The 17,623-nt window shown below is 38.1% G+C and overlaps 1 long non-coding RNA gene across 2 annotated transcripts in view; it reads left to right on the forward strand.

Moving 5' to 3' along the window:
- The window catches only part of LOC134807370 (uncharacterized), an 83,483-nt gene extending 66,389 nt beyond the window's left edge, over positions 1-17,094 (forward strand). For both annotated transcript variants that reach the window (XR_010147643.1, XR_010147642.1), the window contains exons 4-5: positions 11,893-12,045; positions 13,701-17,094. This is a non-coding gene — a long non-coding RNA (uncharacterized LOC134807370). The remainder of the gene's footprint in view (positions 1-11,892; positions 12,046-13,700) is intronic.
- The last annotated feature ends 529 nt before the right edge of the window (positions 17,095-17,623 follow it).

Here is a 17,623-nt window from a genome sequence, read left to right on the forward strand (position 1 = left end):
ACCTTAGCCTCCCAAAGTGCTAGAATTACATGCATGAGACTCCATGACTGGTCCAGAGGTAGATTTTTTTCTATTCCTTGTTGGTTGAGTGTTGTTGTTGTTGTTGTTTTTTATCATGAAAGGGGTTTGAGTTTTGTTAAATGCTTTCTCTGTATTGATTGAGATGACCATGTAGTTTTTGTATTTTATTTTGTTAATGAGGTATAGTACATGTATTGATTTTTGTATACTAAACAGTCCTTGCATTCCAGGTATAAATCCACTTAGTCATGGTGTATGATCCTTTCAATGAGCTGTTGAATTCAGTTTGCTAATGTTAGGTTTAGTATTGTTGCTTTAATATTCATCAGGAATACTGGCCTGTAGGGTTTTTCTTTTCTCTTGCTGTGTCTTTGTCTGGTTTTGGCTATTGTGTGCTCTTTTAAAATCTTTAAAGTTTTGATTTTCATATTTAGGTTTTTTTGTCTATCTAGTGTTTATTTTGTGGGTATGAGATAGAGATTGATATTATCTTTAGCTAAATGGTGTTACTTATTAAATAATCAAGAAACTCACCTAACACATAAGAACTCAAGTAAACTTAAGGTGAATGGATGAGAAAAGATATTTCATGCAAATGGAAACCAAAAGTGAGCAGGAGTCGCTATTCTTATATCAGACAAAACAGACTTTAAAGCAACAACAATTTTAAAAGACAAAGAGGGACATTATATAATGATGAAAAAATCAGTCCAACAGGAAAATATCATAATTCTAAATATATATGCACCTAACACTGGAGGTCCCAAATTTATAAAACAATTACTGCTAGACCAAAGAGATGAGATAGACAGCAACATAATAATAGTGGGGACTTCAATACTCCACTGACAGCACTAGCTAGGTCATCAAGACAGAAAGTAAACAAGGAAACCATGGACTTAAATCATACCCTAGAACAAATGGACTTAACAGATATTTACACTGCATTCTACCCAATAACTGCAGAATATACGTTCTTTTCATCAGCACATGGAACATTCTCCAAGATAAACCATATGATAGGCCACAAAACAAGTCTCAATAAATTGAAGAAAATCTAAATTATATCAAGTACCCTCTCAGACCACAGTGGAATGAAACTGGAAATTAACTCCAAAAGAAACCCCCCAAACTATACAAATATATGGAAATTAAATAATCTGCTCCTCAATAGTCTTTGGGTCAACAATGAAATCAAACGGAAATTTAAAATTTCTTTGAACTAAATGATAATAGTGACACAACCTATCAAAACCTCTGGAATAAAGCAAAAGCAGTGCTAAGAAGAAAGCTCATAGCATTCAATGCCTATATCAGAAAGTCTGAAAGAGCACAAATAGACAATCTAATGTCACGCATCAAGGAAGTAGAGAAACAAGAACAAACCAAACCCTAACCCACCAGAAGAAAAGAAATTACAAAGATCAGAACAGAATTATATGAAATTGAAATTTAAAAAAATACAAAAGACAAATGAAACAAAAAGCTAGTTCTTTGAAAATATAAACAAAATTGATAAACTATTAGTGAGATTAACCAAGAAAAGAAGAGAGAAGAACACCTAAATAAGCTCAATTAGAAATGAAATGGGAAATATTACAGCTGATACGTTGGAAATACAAAAGATCATTCAAGGCTACTATGAACACCATTACACACACACAAACTAGAAAATCTAGAGGAAATGGATAAATTCCTGGAAATATACAACCCTCCTAGATTAAATCAAGAAGAAATAGAAACTCTGGACAGACCAATAGCAAGTAGAGATATTGAAACAGTAATAAAATAATTGCCAATAAAAAAAGTCCAGGACCAGATGGATTCATAACTGAATTCTATCAGGCATTGAAAGAAGAACTGGTACCAATCTTACTGAAACTATTTCAAAAGACAGAAAAAGAGGAAATCCTCCTTAAATCATTCTATGAAGCCAGTATCGTCCTAATTTGAAAACCAGAAAAAGACATAATAAAAATAGAAAATTACAGACCAATATCAGTGAGGAACACAGATGCTCAATATTTTTTGAGAACAAAATCCTCAACAAAACTCTAGCTAATGAAATCCAACAGCATATCAAAAAAAGAACACACCACGATCGAGTAATTTCATACCGGGATGAAGGGATGGTTTAACATACCCAAGTGAATAAATGTGACACAGCACGTAAACAGAATTAAAAACAAAAATCATATGATCTCAATAGATGCAGAAAAAGCATTTGACAAAATCCAGCATCCTTTTATGATCAAAACCTTCCACAAAATTGGCATAGAAGGGACATACCTCAAGGTAATAAATCCCATCTATGACAAACCCACAGCCAACATTTCACTGAATGGAAAAAAAGTTGAAAGCATTCCTTCTGAGAACTGGAACAAGACAAGGACGCCCACTTTCACCACTGCTATTCCGCATTATACTGGAAGTCCTAGCCATAACAATGAGACAAGAGAAAGAAATAAAGCACATCCAGATCAGTAAAGAAGAAGTCAAACTCTCACTGTTTACCAATGACATGATCATATGCCTAGAAAACACTAAAGATTCATCCAAAAAGCTCACATCTGATAAGTGAATTTTGGTAAAGTTTCAAGATACAAAACCAATGTACACAAATCAGTAGCAGTGCTATACACCAACAATGACCAAGCTGAGAATCAAATCAAAATCTCAACCCATTTTACAACAGCTCCATACACACACACACACACACACACACACACACACACACACACACACACCACTTTAGGAATATACCTAACCAAGGAGGTGAAAGATCTCTACAAGGAAAACTACTAAACACTGCTTAAAACATAGATGACACAAACAAATGGAAACACATCCCATGCTGATGGATGGGTACAATCAATATTGTGAAAATGGGCATACTGCCAAAAGCAATCTACAAATTCAACGCAATTCCCATCAAAGTACCATCATAATTCTTCACAGAACTAGAAAAAACAATCCTAAAACGTATATGGAACCAAAAAAGAGCCCACATAACAGAAACAAGACTAAGCAAAAAGAACAAATCTGGAGGCATCACATTACCTGACCTCAAGCTATGCCACAAGGCATGGTAGTGGTATAAAACAGCATGGTACTGGTATAAAAATAGACATGTAGCCCAGTGGAACAGAATAGAGAATCCAAAAATGAAGGCAAATGCTTACAACCAATTGATCTTCAACAAAGCAAACAAAAACATCAATTGGGGAAAGAAAACCCTCTTCAACAAATGGTGCTGGGATAATTGGCAAGCCACATGTTGGAGAATGAAGCAAGATATTTATCTCTCACCCTATACAAAAATCAACTCAAGATGGATCAAAGACTTAAATCTAAGACCCAAAACCAAAAACATTCTAGAAGACAACATTGGAAAAACTCTTCTAGACACTGGCTTAGGCAAAGAATCCCTGACCAAGAACCCAAAAGCAAATGCAAAAAATAATAATAATAAATAAATAAATAGATGGGACCTAATTAAACTAAACGGCTTTTCTGCACAGTAAAGGAAACAATCAGCAGAGTAAACAGACAATCCACAGAGCAGGAGAAAATTTTCACAAACTATGCATCCAACAAAGGACTAATACCCAGACTCTACAAAGAACACAAACAAATCAGCAAGAAAAAAACATAAACATAATCCTATCAAAAAATGGGCAAAAGACGTAAATAGACAGTTCTCAAAAGGAGATATACAAATGGCCAATAAACATATGAAAAACTGCTCAACATCACTAATTATCAGGCAAATGCAAATCGAAACCACAATGAGATACCAACTTACTCCTGCAAGAATGGCCATAATTTAAAAATAAAAAATAAACTCTCAGGATACAAAATCAATGTGCAAAATCACAAGCATTCCTATACACCAATAATAGACAAACAGCCAAATCATGAGTGAACTCCTATTCACAATTGCTACAAAAATAATAAAATACCTAGGAATACAACTTACAAGGGATGTGAAGGACCACTTCAAGAACTACAAACCACTGCTCAAGGAAACAAGAGAGGACACAAACAAATGGAAAAACATTCCATGTTCATGGATAGGAAGAATCAATATTGTGAAAATGGCCATACTGCCCAAAGTAATTTATAAATTCAATGCTATCCCCATCAAGCTACCACCGACTTTCTTCACAGAATTAGAAAAAACTATTTTAAATTTCATATGGAACCAAAAAACAGCCCACATAGCCAAGACAATCCTAAGCAAAAAGAACAAATAAGAACAAATCTGGAGGCATCACGCTACCTGACTTCAAACTATGCTACAAGGCCACAGTAACCAAAACAGCATGGTACTGGTACCAAAACAGATATATAGACCAATGGAACAGAACAGATACCTCAGAAATTATGCCACACATCTACAACCATTTGATCTTTCACAAACCTGACAAAAACAAGCAACAGGGAAAGAATTCCCCATTTAATAAATGGTGTTGGGAAAACTGGCTAGCCATATGCAGAAATCTGAAATTGGACCCCTTCCTTACACTTTATGCAAAAATTAACTCAAGATGGATTAAAGACTTAAACATAAGACCCAAAACCATAAAAATCCTAGAAGAAAACCTAGCCAATACCATTCAGGACATAGGCATGGGCAAAGGCTTCATGACTAAAACACCAAAAGCAATGGCAACAAAAGCCAAAATTGACAAATGAGATCTAATTAAAACTAAAGAGCTTCTGCACAGCAAAAGAAACTATCATCAGAGTGAACAGGCAGCCTACAGAATGGGAGAAAATTTTTGTAATCTATCCATCTTACAAAGGGCTAATATCCAGAATCTACAAGGAACTTAAACAAATGTATGAGAAAAAAACAACCCCATCAAAAAGTACATGAAGGATATGAACAGACACTTCTCAGAAGAAGACATTTATGCAGCCAGCAAACATATGAAAAAAAGCTCATCATTACTGGTCATTAGAGACATGCAAATCAAAACCAGAATGAGATACCATCTCACACCAGTTAGAATGGCGATCATTCAAAAGTCAGGAAACAACAGATGCTGGAGAGGATGTGGAGAAATAGGAATGCTTTACACTGTTGGTGGGAGTGTAAATTAGTTCAACCATTGTGGAAGACAGTGTGGCAATTTCTGAAGGATCTAGAACCAGAAATACCATTTGACCCAGCAACCCCATTCCTGGGTAGATACTCTAAGGATTATAAATCATTCTACTATAAAGACACATGCACATGTATGTTTATTGCAGTACTATTCACAATAGCAAAGACTTGGAACCAACCCAAATGCCCATCAATGATAGACTAGATAAAGAAAACGTGGCACATATACACCATAGAATATTATGTAGCCATAAAAAAGGATGAGTTCATGTCCTTTGCAGGGACATGGAAGAAGCTGGAAACCATCATTCTCAGCAAACTAACACAGGAACAGAAAACCAAACACCACACATTCTCATTCATAGTAGGAGTTGAACAATAAGAACACATGGACGTGTGTGAGTGGAACATCACACACCATGGTCTGTCAGGGGGTGAGGGGCTGGGGAGGGATAGCATTAGGAGAAATACCTAATGTAGGTGATGGGTTGATGGGTGCAGCAAACCACCATGGCATGTGTATCACTGTGTAACAAACCTGCACGTTCTGCACATGTATCCCAGAACTTAAAGTATAATTAAAAAAACAAAAACAAACAAACAACTACAAAAAAACAGATGTTGGCATGGATGTGGTGAAAAAGGGAACACTTACACTGCTGGTGGGAGTGTAAACTAGTACAACCACTATGGAAAACAGTATGGAGATTCTTTAAAGGACTAAAAGTAGAACTACAATTTGATCCAGCAATCCCACTACTGGGTATCTACCCCAAGGAAAAGAAGTCATTATATGAAGAAGACCCTTGCCCATGCATGTTTCACAACTGCAAAATTCATAACTGCAATTCACAACTGCAAAAATATGGAACCAACCTAAATGCCCATCAATTAACAAGTGGATAATGAAAATGTGGTACGTATATACCCATACATACATACCATGGAATACTACTCAGTCATAAAAAGTAATGAAATAATGGAATTCACAGCAACCTGGATGGAGTTGGAGACCATTATTCTACTAAGTGAAGTCACGAAGATTGTCAGGCCACAATAAGGGGGTCAGTTAATGTGAAATCTCCTGATATTTTTGTAGTAGTATCAGCCTGAATGTATAATTCTGCATCTCTATTTGTACCTTTAGCCTAGTGCTCTAGACTAGTATTATCCAGTACAAATATAATGTGAGCCACAAAGGTGAACCACATATGTAATTTTAAATTTTCTAATAGCCACATTAAAAAAGTAAAAGAAGAAACAGATAAAATTAACTTTATTTATTTATTTGTTTTAGAGATAGGGCCTTGCTCTTTTGCCCAAGCTGGAGTGCAGTGGTGTGATCATAGTTCACTGCAGCCTCAAACTCCTGGGCTCAAGTGATCCTCCTGTCTCAGCCTCCCAACTCACTGAGATTACAGGCAGGAGCCACCATGTGCCACTGAAATTAATTCTAATATATTTCATTTAATCTAATATATCCAAATTATATCAACATATAATTAATATAAAAATTATTATTTTATATCTTTTTCATACTAAATCTTTGAAATCAAGTGTGTATTTTACACTTACAGAGCATCTCAATTCAGAGGAGTCACATTTCACATTCTTAGTAGCTGCCTACAGATAGTGGCTATGGTTTTGAAAATGTATCTCTAGGCAATACTTTCTTATTTTTTAAGAAACTGGGTCTTGCTCTGTCATTCAGGCTGAAGTGCAGTAGTGCAATCATAGCTTACAGGCACGGGCAACCACGTGCAGCCTGACAATATTTTTTCCCCCATCTAACAGCAATGCGGTTCAGAGAACATTTTCTTAGTTTCATGGTAAGGAGATTAGGTCAAACCAGAATTGGAAGTCAGGCTGTATCATGTCTGAGGATACTCATTTCACATATCAGTGAAATGAGTATGGCCTCATTTCACTGAGGCCATACTGCTATATAATTAAACATGACTGATACGATGAGACATAATAAATATTTCAGGTTGCCAGGTGAACTGAAAGAATTATAGGAACTGAAAGATAGAATGTTAGTCAAATACAACAAAATGTGAGTCACACACATAGAAGTTCAGTGAAAGATCTTGTAAATGGAGGCGGGTTAAGCCCCTTGCTCCTTTGAAAGTCTTGTTTTGTTTTCATTTCTTTGCTTCTTTTAAAAATTCTTCATAATTCCCCTGGAAACTAAAGGATGTGAACATTAATAAAACTGATACATATAATTTCATTTCCTACAAAATACATATTTTTAGATGTTAGCACTTTGAAAGGGAACATCAGGATGCTAAACCATGACCTATAAATAACAGGCTATATTTTAAAATATAAAACAAACTGATCACAGCTTTTGAGAGGTTTCATCTTCCTGAATCTCCAATTATCTTCTGGTTCTGTTTCTAAGAGAGTCTTCAAAAGGAAAAAATAATAGCCTCAGGCAAGCATGTATCTATGGAGATAAACAGGCTCATATACATATCAGTCAAGGTACATACTTGTTTTGGGTATTTATTCCTGTATGTTGAACTCCGAAACTTAATGGCTTAAAAAATACCACCATTCTAGTTATCTGCTCGTGATTCTGAACTTTGAGCAGAGCTTAGTGGAGTGAACTCATCTCTGCCCTACATTGATTGCATCGACTGGCATGGCTCAATGGGGGCTGGAAGATCAAATCCCAAGAAGTTCTCACTCACATGGCAGGCAGTTGTTGCTGTTTGTTGACGAGGAACACAGCTGTGTCTGTTGACCAGCAGAGCTAAGAATGATAGGAACTGAAAGATAGAATGTTAGTCTATCTTAATGTTAGGCTCTCTAAGGACAGCCTTAGTTGTCTGTATGGCCTTTTCACATGACTGGGTTGGACTTTTCACAGGATGTTCAGATTTCTTGAATAACAGCTGGCTTCCCTCAGAGCCTGAGCACCGAAGTAGAGCTGCTGGCCTTTGTTAAGGGTTAGTCCTAGACTTTCAGAGTATCACAGTCTCAGCATTTTATTGCTTAAAGCAGGTCACAGGGCCAGGCCAGGTGCAAAGGGAAAAACTTCACAAGAGCATGAATACTGGGAAGTGTGGTTCACTGAGATATAATAGCATCCACATTAGTAAACTCATTAATACAGCCCACTTCTCCTCTCAATAGATATTCTCACCCTTAAACCTCTGTTACCCTATTAGAATTGATAATTCTCTATACTGATGACAACCATGTTAGGATTTCAGCCTGTGGTTCCTGGCCAATACCCAAATTCTTATAAAAAGAGGAGTTTCTTGGATACCTTTGTCTGAATATCTTGCTGATACCACTCACTCAACATTTGCAAACTGAGCTCCTGAATTCTTTTCTTCTTTCTTTTTTTTGAAAAGGGTCTCATTCTATCACCCAAGCTGGAGGGCAATGGCACGATCATGGCTCACTGCAGCCTCAAACTCCTGGGCTCAAGCAATCATCTCATCTCAGCTTCCCTAGGAGCTGGGACTACAGGCTCACATAATCATGCCCAGTTAATTTTTTTTATTCTTTGTAGAGATGGGATCTTGCTATGTTGCTTAGGCTGGTCTCGAACTCCTGGCCTTAAGTGATCCTCCTGCCTCAGCCTCCCAAAGTGTTGGGATTACATATTAATTGCCTTCTCTCTGTAGTATAGAAGAAACATACGTCATCTGTTTCCTTCTACCCTGAGCTTCCTTGGAGTTGGTGTGGTGCAGCCTGGGCTTTCAAAACAGACTTAGGCTGGAATTCCAACCGCATCATTTTCTAGCTGTGCATCCTGGAAAAGTTACTTAATGTCCCTGTGGTTCAATTTTTTAAAAATTGACAACTTAAGAATATTAACACAATTACCTTCCTGGGTTGTAGTAAAAATTAAATAAGATACATAAAGTGTCCAATTCAACATTTGGCACATTGTACAGAAACCTATTCATTTTTGTTTTCCAGTGCAGTAGACTTAGGGTTGAGTGAATGTATCATTACCCTTCTTTGGAAAATCCTGGGAGTGCAAGATTCAGTTGTTTTCCATAACCGTTAGGCAGACCCAAAGTGTCTTGCCCCTAGATATGCATCTTTGAGTATGTTTTTCAGGCAGATCCTCCCTTCTTTCTGCTTACGTGATAAGCATGCTACAAGCGAGTGGCATTCCCTGGCTCCTGTTGCATCTTTTCTGAGTTGCCATGCTTCCTAACTATGTGCAGGAGACACAGGCACACGGCCAATGCCCATTAAGTCATTATTAAGGCTGAGTCTCTATCTAGCTCCGTGGCTAGCTCTCCAGCATTGCTTCATATTTCCTCACCAAGCCAGCAAAGCCTGCACCCCAAAACCTCAATCCTAGTTGCTGACTCTCTGACCTCACCCCATGTGGGCACCCCCTCTCTCCTTCTGCTGCTGGAGGAACTTCCAAATACGATACCAGGTGGGCACCCCCTGTCTCCTTCTGCTGCTGGAGAAACTTCCAAATGTGATACCAAGCAAGTCTGCAGGACCATTCCAGCCTCTTCCTGGAGATCAGCATTCCAGATTCGAAAAGGCCCAAACTCCACAGCAAAGTCTGTGGGAACTTGCTTTTTCCTCTTTTTCTGCTGCCCTACATTTTTCTATCTTTTAGAATTCACAGGGGTTCAAAAACATACATTAGATTAACAATACTGATAGTTTAAACACAGCATAGTGGTTGAGAAGATAGGCTTTAAATTTGGATAAAGCTAGACTTGAATTTAATACCACAATTTACCACTTGTGTAATGTTGGCTACTTACTTAAATCTATTTTTCTATCTAAAAATGAGAATGATAGTATTCTATAACACAGAGTTTGCATCATTTGGTTCCAAGTAAAGCAATATGACTTCAGTGGCTTAAACAGAAAGAAGTATAGTTTCTCTCACTTAACGAGAGCTCTGCAAATGGTGGCTAACTGTGTTGAATTAGTACCTCAATGCTATCTCCCAGTTCTTTTGACCTTTGCCTCATTCTTATTGCCTCATGTTTGCAGAATGGCTGATGTAGCTCCAGATATCACATTTATATTCAAAGAAACCATATATTTCCTTTTATCAAGAAGATAGAAGGATTCTCTGTGGTCTCTGTACTAGACTTCCTGTTACCCAGAAACAGGGCATATGACAATTCTTTAGAAAAGAGCTGGGAGATTGGGGAATTGTTATCATTATTGGTTTAGACCAACCAGAATTCATATCCTGGGCTGGGAACATTGCAGCTCAGAAAAAAAAATCAGGCTTTTGTTACCAAGTAAGAGGTAGGTTATGGCTAAATTGTGGGTAACCAATAGGGGTTTGGTTTGACACAGGGTTGTAGTATTAAATTTAATAATATTTGTAAAGTTCTTAGTATAGTGCTGGACTTTTACATAGTGTTTAATAAACTGTGGCCATTATTATAAATAAAATTGCCAAATTGGTTGGCCATGCTCTAGATCTAGTTATTTTTAAATACAGTATTTATAAAATTATAAAATTCATGAAACTCAGCTCTACTGATTTCTCGGAGAGTGCACTGCATCCTCGTTAGCTCAGATTTTGCTTTCTTTTTTTCTTTCGTGGCACAAATATACATTCAGTACCAACTTTGTGCCAGGTGTAAGCACAGGTACAAGTCTAGCCTTCTCCCTGACACTATGGGATCCCCAGGCCTCAAAATTTAATTTCTATGCCATTTATGCCCATATTTCTCATGCTGGAGCCTCAGGCCCAAGCCTCTGCAGATCCATGGTGCTTCCTCTTTTTCCACAAAATCAGAAACCAAAAGGATGGTTCTTAACTTGGTTAAGCATAGCACGATAAACTATTGTCAAGCTCACAACTTCACTTTGAGGTTTTGCGATCACCTGAATGTAAATTCAAATGAAGCAGACATCAGCAAAGGTACTAGGGAACTCTTTACAAAGCTCACACTTCTCAGGGATACCAATTCAAAAGCTCTCCAGATTCTGCCATCTCATCATTACTCTCATTAGACATTTGCTGATTACAGGCTATGAGTCAGCTGACCTTCCTGTGTTGAACCCAAGAACACTTTACATTTGTAGGGCTATTTCAAAGCCTGTCCTCATTTTTAGAAGCACTGAGGTCCTCAAGGCAGGTTGCATTATCCTGAATTTATTAATAAAGGTGCTAGGACCCATAAAGGGGTCTGTTCACAGTGCCAGGAAATTTGTACACATTCTCTCATTTAATCCTCACACACTGACAGTTAGGTAATACTACTGCTAATTTACAGATGAGAAGTCTGAGGCCCAGAGAGAGTAAATTACCTGAGGTCACACAGATAGTCAATGGCAAAGCCACAGCTGGAACCAAAGCCTTCAATTTTCAATCCCCCATACTTCCCCCTGTGCCATACAGTGCCTCACTACATGCATTCTTTGGAATACATATCTATGATGAACCCTTTTATGTGGTCTGAGTAAAAGTTTCATAGAGAAAAATGTAATTCAAGCTATAGTTGTTTGTGGATTTAAATTGCCTATATTTTCTATCATTGCACTTATAGAAATTACAGAATTCCATATCTACTATACCTATGCTACAATTCTATTTTCTTTTTTTTCTTTCTTCCTGACAACTCACACCCTCTCCACTGCCACCAGCATCATTTTTTGCTTCTTTTTACTACAGGAGAGGAAGTTATTAAAGGTAACATTAAAACAAGCTTAACAACCTTATTGCAAGGAATCACTAAAGCAATATTAGCGTTAGTCCTAAGGGCTGATTACCTTATCTCAACTTTCTCCCCAAGGAGAGACAAATACCAAGGAGATATCAGGAAGAATATTGTCCCCGGTAAATACCAAGTCACATCAGGAAGAATACTGTGGAGAGAGAGGTAAAGAATCAGGATGGAAACAGAAAATAGGCCGAACAATGGCCAAGCGTCAAAATCCTACGTCAGGTAATTATTAGGGGGAAGTGAAACAAAACACATCCTGAAATGGAGATGAGACAGGCTCCTGCTTCCCTTCACCTTGTCTTTGATATAGAGATTGAAAAACAAGAGTGTGACCTCTCTCGGAGCTCCGGAGGCCCTCTGCTTGGGATGTCCTAGAGGATCCTCTGCCCAGTGTAGGGTAGAGGGAGGGATGATAAATAATTGACCATTTACTAAAGTTCCAGGCACTTAATAAGAGTTAATTTACAGAATCCTTAAATAATTCTTCAAGGCTAGTATAATTGACCAAATATTACAGATGAAGAAACTGAGGCTCATAGAGGTCTAATAGTTTGCTCAATACTATAAGTGGTGGAAGTGAGATTCAAACCCAGATTCAGCCTAAGACAGCTCTCCAAAGAGCTGTAATTTATTGCCTCATTTGTGCAATTGATCTTTGGATCTAAGGATAAGACTTTACATTGATCCCTCTTATGCTGTGGGAGTCAGTGTGTCAAAGTAACTTTGACTGGGCTTGTCAGTCACGTAGGTAACTCTACATACTAGATTTTCATCATTGAAAAATTGTATAAATAAAAATAAATGCCATTAAATTAACACAACAGTGAAGCACTCAACAGTTGACATAGCACTTTGATATATAGTTATTGACAACTCCTCTTTTTTCACACCTTGTGCTAAGTTATCACTTCGTCTTTGGCAGCTGAAAGAAATAAGATACTTAAGTATAGCCATAGGTTGTTAAAATTGCTACAATTTGAATTCACTCTGTTCTATGCTCAACTGCATTGTTACTGTCTACCTCGATCTGACCAAATTGCAAGCATTGCCCCTTTCCACTTCCAGTGCATTAGGAAAACTTAAAGGAAGCCCCTGTATCAGGTCACTCTGATAGATTCTGAAATTATATCCTGTACACTGTCTCATCCCACTAGAAAATTGTGCATCATGTCACCGCCATGTTTTAGAAAAATGGGGCTTACCTGAGTCAATACACAAGAGAAATATCCAGCAGATATGCTAACACTCTACAGCCTCGCATGGAAATTCTCTCCCTTTTGAAACCTTAGTCCAAGGGTTCTTGCCAGAAAATTCAGGCCTGCTACCCATGAATATCCTAGTCTTCCTGTGACTATGAGTGTCCTCCAGTCTTTCTGAAAAGCAGAGCCACAAGGCCCTGTGAGAAAACATTTTAAATGGTCCATTTTCAAGGCATGATAAATCTAAGTACTGGCAGCCAGCCTGCAGATGTAACAAACAGCATGCATGCATCTAGAAGGTCACGATATGTAAACAGAATGTAGAGGAGGGGTCAGCCCATAAAAGGGAAGAAAGTTTCGTTATTGGGAAATCAAAGCTTAAGCAGGAAGGGGACCAGGGTATAACCTTATAAGGGGGATGATTAAACTTAGGCGACGTCCAGGAAGATTGTAACCCCACAGTACTTGACCAATGAGGAACTGGGGGAGGGATTTGCATGGTAGGAGGTAAATTACCTGCTGTAACTGCCCAGGGTGTACCTGTCTACCAGACACCCGATCTTGCAAGACCCCCATCAAAAGTCTCACTTCGGCTACTCTTCATGTCTCCGAGTCCATTCTTTGGGTTTGGATGGGTGAATATGTGTTTCTCACAGCACTGTCTTTGTTTCTTCCCAGGACAGTGCTAGGACTGCTTTTTTCTATATCAGACACGTGGGCTCCTGCTGTGTCTTCCTGGAAAGCAGAGGCCAAGGATGGAGCAGACCAAGAGGATGCCAGGAAAAATCACAAAGAAGCCCAGAAAGCACAGCTGGAAGCCAAGAACCCTGTTTTTGGTTTGTGTGGGTGGAAGGTGAGGGACAACATATAGTGACCAACAGGATTCTTCATTTGAAAGAGAATGGAGTACATCAGACCTGTGTATTTAGGTGAAGTATGATAAACATCATCATACTTCAAAGATTATGAACATCAAAGATTATGGAAAGGAACATGACTGCTTAGTTTATTCCATTACCAGTGATCTGCTTGTTTGTTCATTTGCTTACCCATCCATTCATTTATTCATTCATTCCTCCATCCATTCTCTTTCACTTATTCTACAATCATGATTGTATGCCTACCATATCGCTAGAGAGAGGGCAGGAAAAGATCCAAGGATGTGAATACAATCTTCTGCTTCATGATGAGAGCTAAAGGAATCTGTAAAGACTTTGTCTTTTTCATTTTTCTCTCTCCTACACAGACCCTGGCAAATGTTTTATTTCTTATAATTTGCCTGAGGTTTACTCATCCACTACCAGAGCTCTGAAAACACTCTTCAGAACACTATTTTAAAATAATGACAATGACAATAATAGATAACATATATTCAGTGTTTTTTGTATGTGAAGCAATGTAATAACCATTTAAAATGATTGTAACTATACTTTGTAAGAGTATGATGAAACAGGCACTATTAAAATGCTAGTTTTTCACACAGCTAGTATGAGAGAGAGCTGGGATTTGGATACAGGCAGTCTAGCTGCAGAGCCTCCATTCATGGCCATTATATGGTCTGTCTAATGAATGAAATGTTTGACCTTAGAGAAAACTTGAAATGCACAGTTTTCTTTGCTGACTTGAATGATATAAGTTTAAAAATCCGATAGTGGTTGCTAGTTGAAAATTCCTATTCCTTGGGAAACTGTTGAAAGTCTGTTTAGTACTAACCCCCCTCATTAATGGCCATTTGCAAAGCCAGGCCAAGTGTAGTCTTCTACCAGCACTGAAGAAACACATTTTACCCAGAAGAAATGAGGGTGAAATCCTCTGATAACTGGAAGATGCTGGATGTTCTGGAAAGAAAAGTAATTTTTTTTTCAATCTCTGGAAATTGCTTTTTTTTGTTTTAAGTAAGGGTGGCTCAGTAGATGCTAACAGAGAAGCTGGGATCAGCTAATCTGGAGAAGATTCTGAGAGAATGAGTTGGGGAAGCTCACACTGAGAAAATGAGAAGAAGATTGGTAGGAAGGGCGGTTTCTTGCTGTGTCCAAGAACAGGAATTGAGAAATGGTATTAAGCTGAAGGTGAGAGGGGAACAAAGAAGACTTTGAAAGTTGCATACAGGTTTGAAACAAAGTATACCACAAGGAATGGGAACATGTAGAGCTGTTTTAAAAATGTTTCTGTGTTTGTGTGAGTGCGTGTACTAGATATATTTTTAAAATGACTTTTCTCGGAATTACATCATACTTTGAAGATCAGCATAGGAAGTGAAGAAGGAACAAATATTCACTGAGAGCATTCACTAAGGGCCAGGAGCTCCCTGAATACCACATATGCCACCGCTCTCTCTTGTGATCCTGAAGGTTTGTGAGGCAGTTATCACTGTGTATGATATATTTTCAAAGAAAGCAAATAAAACCCAATGTGACTAAGAAAGATGCTAAAGTCATACAGCTAATTAGCTGTGGGTCCAGGATTCAAACCAGTGCACCCAGCACATGGTCTTCAATAAATATTTATTGAGCAATGAATACATGAATGAGTAAATAAGATGAAGCAAGCAAGCAAGCAGGTAGGCTTGTCTAACCCAAGTGTTCATGTTCTATCCTCTGTACGGGTGGTTTTTAAATTGTGTGCCACAAAGGCCTTGGGTAACATGAGGAGGGTTAGTATGAGTGGCTGTCTAGCAGCATGGGGCCCCAGGCTCCCTATCTCTACTCCAACCAGGGCATCTCTGCTTCTGTTTGTGTTAAACATTGGGCTTTTGCCTGAGGTTTCATTTGAAGAAGAGGGCCTTCTTCTAGAAAGTGTTTATTACTCCTGCCCCATGCCATGTTCCCTCCTAAGTATGCACTATGAACTAGTTGAGTTTAATAAAGACATATATTAATGTAAAGTTGGAATTTATACCAGTGTCTGAATTCCAGTAGCAGCCCCCATATCTTGGTAATTGAAATCCAACTGTTTCTAATATCCTGCATGCTGCTGAGGCCATTAACAATAGATGAGCCATCTAGGGCATTATGGCTAGCAGCCGGGACTACAACTTCAAGCTGTCTAGGTTCAACTGTGGCTCTGCCATGACCTGGTGAAATTTCAGGTAAATGATTCGACCTCTCCATGCTTTAGCTTCCTCATCTGTGAAATGTGATAGCTACCTTATACAGCATGGAAACTTTGTGCTCCAGTAATATGAATGGGCTCACTATAGCCAAGTGCACTTAGTTCCCTTGATCTCACGTTTTTGTTTATGCTGGCTCCCAACTTAATGTGGTCTTCTCACTTTTCATCTGACTGTGAAAACTCCAACCAAAGGTACTTATATTCCTCCCACTCAATAAATATGATGGCTTTGGTGTCAGTAAGGCAACATGTGAAGAGAGATATCAGTCTGGCTTGCCATACATTACAAGAATTTGCAGGCTTACCCTGACAGTCCTAGTCCATGGGAGTGGGTGATGGGGTACTATTGTGTCACTGTCCGGGGTCCTGAATAATTAAAGAGCGCACAGTGGCTTTTACAAGAATACTAAGAATTATTTATTTGTTAAGGTAACACTATCTGCTGTAGTAGGTAACCCTCTCTACCCCCAAATCTGAGTAGCTTACCATATTAGAAGTCTTTTCCTGTTCTCATAGGGTTCCATTGGTGCTGGGGGTGAGGAGGGGAGGTGGTAAAGGGGTTTGTTCCACACAACCATTCAGAGATTCATATTGATGAAGATGGCCATCTTCAACATATAGTTTCCAGAGTTGTTCTGGGCTCAGTATTTAGACTCCAGGTGGTATATCAGAGGAGAGAAGGAGAGTAGAGAACTGTGTGGCAGATTTTTATGAACCAGATCTAGAAGGGACATTCATCACTGTCACTGTTAATTAAAACTCGGGCATACAACCATTCCTAAGAATAAAAGAGGCAGTGGGATGTTGCTTATTTGTGAGTTCATTGGAAAATCACTAGCTTGTTTTTGCCACAAAATATTTTTTATGTTGTTACCCATTACCCCCCCACCGAGACACACACACACACTCAACACAAATACAACTAGAGCAAAAAATTCATTAAATAATCCTCTGTGTGTGATATAGTCTCATAGTTTCTATTCTATTTTATTGTTTTAAAGTGCTGTCATGACCCATTAAACTGTTATTATGGCTGAGTGAGTTTTGACTTATTTTTTGGAAAACACTGCCCTAAGGTATAACTGTTTCTCGTAATCTTAGACAGTGAGATATTGCTAATGAGGAGGAAAACTTCTCTTTTAAAATCATTTTCAAATAATTGCCATTTCTAATAAATAATTCGTAATCATCCGTGGGTAAAATATTAAAATAAAGTTGTTAATAAATGGAATATTAATTAATAGAAAACCAGGAAGTCTTCAGTCCAATATGGACAAGCAAGATCTGCTGGCAAACGAGGAAAATTGTGTAGGGATTTGAGACAGGCCAAATAAGTAGCATTACTTTTTTCCCATCTGAGTTTGGAACCACTGAGAAATAGAGAAGAAAAAGCAGATGGGCATTCAAATACTGGCTTTATTACTGATAAAGTTAAGTTAATAATGAAAAATATGGCTTCCTAATCCTAAACCTCAAACAGAGCTTACCTG

This window comes from Pan troglodytes, chromosome 9 (genome assembly GCF_028858775.2).
Source record: "Pan troglodytes isolate AG18354 chromosome 9, NHGRI_mPanTro3-v2.0_pri, whole genome shotgun sequence".
In the NCBI taxonomy this organism is placed as follows: domain Eukaryota; kingdom Metazoa; phylum Chordata; class Mammalia; order Primates; family Hominidae; genus Pan; species Pan troglodytes.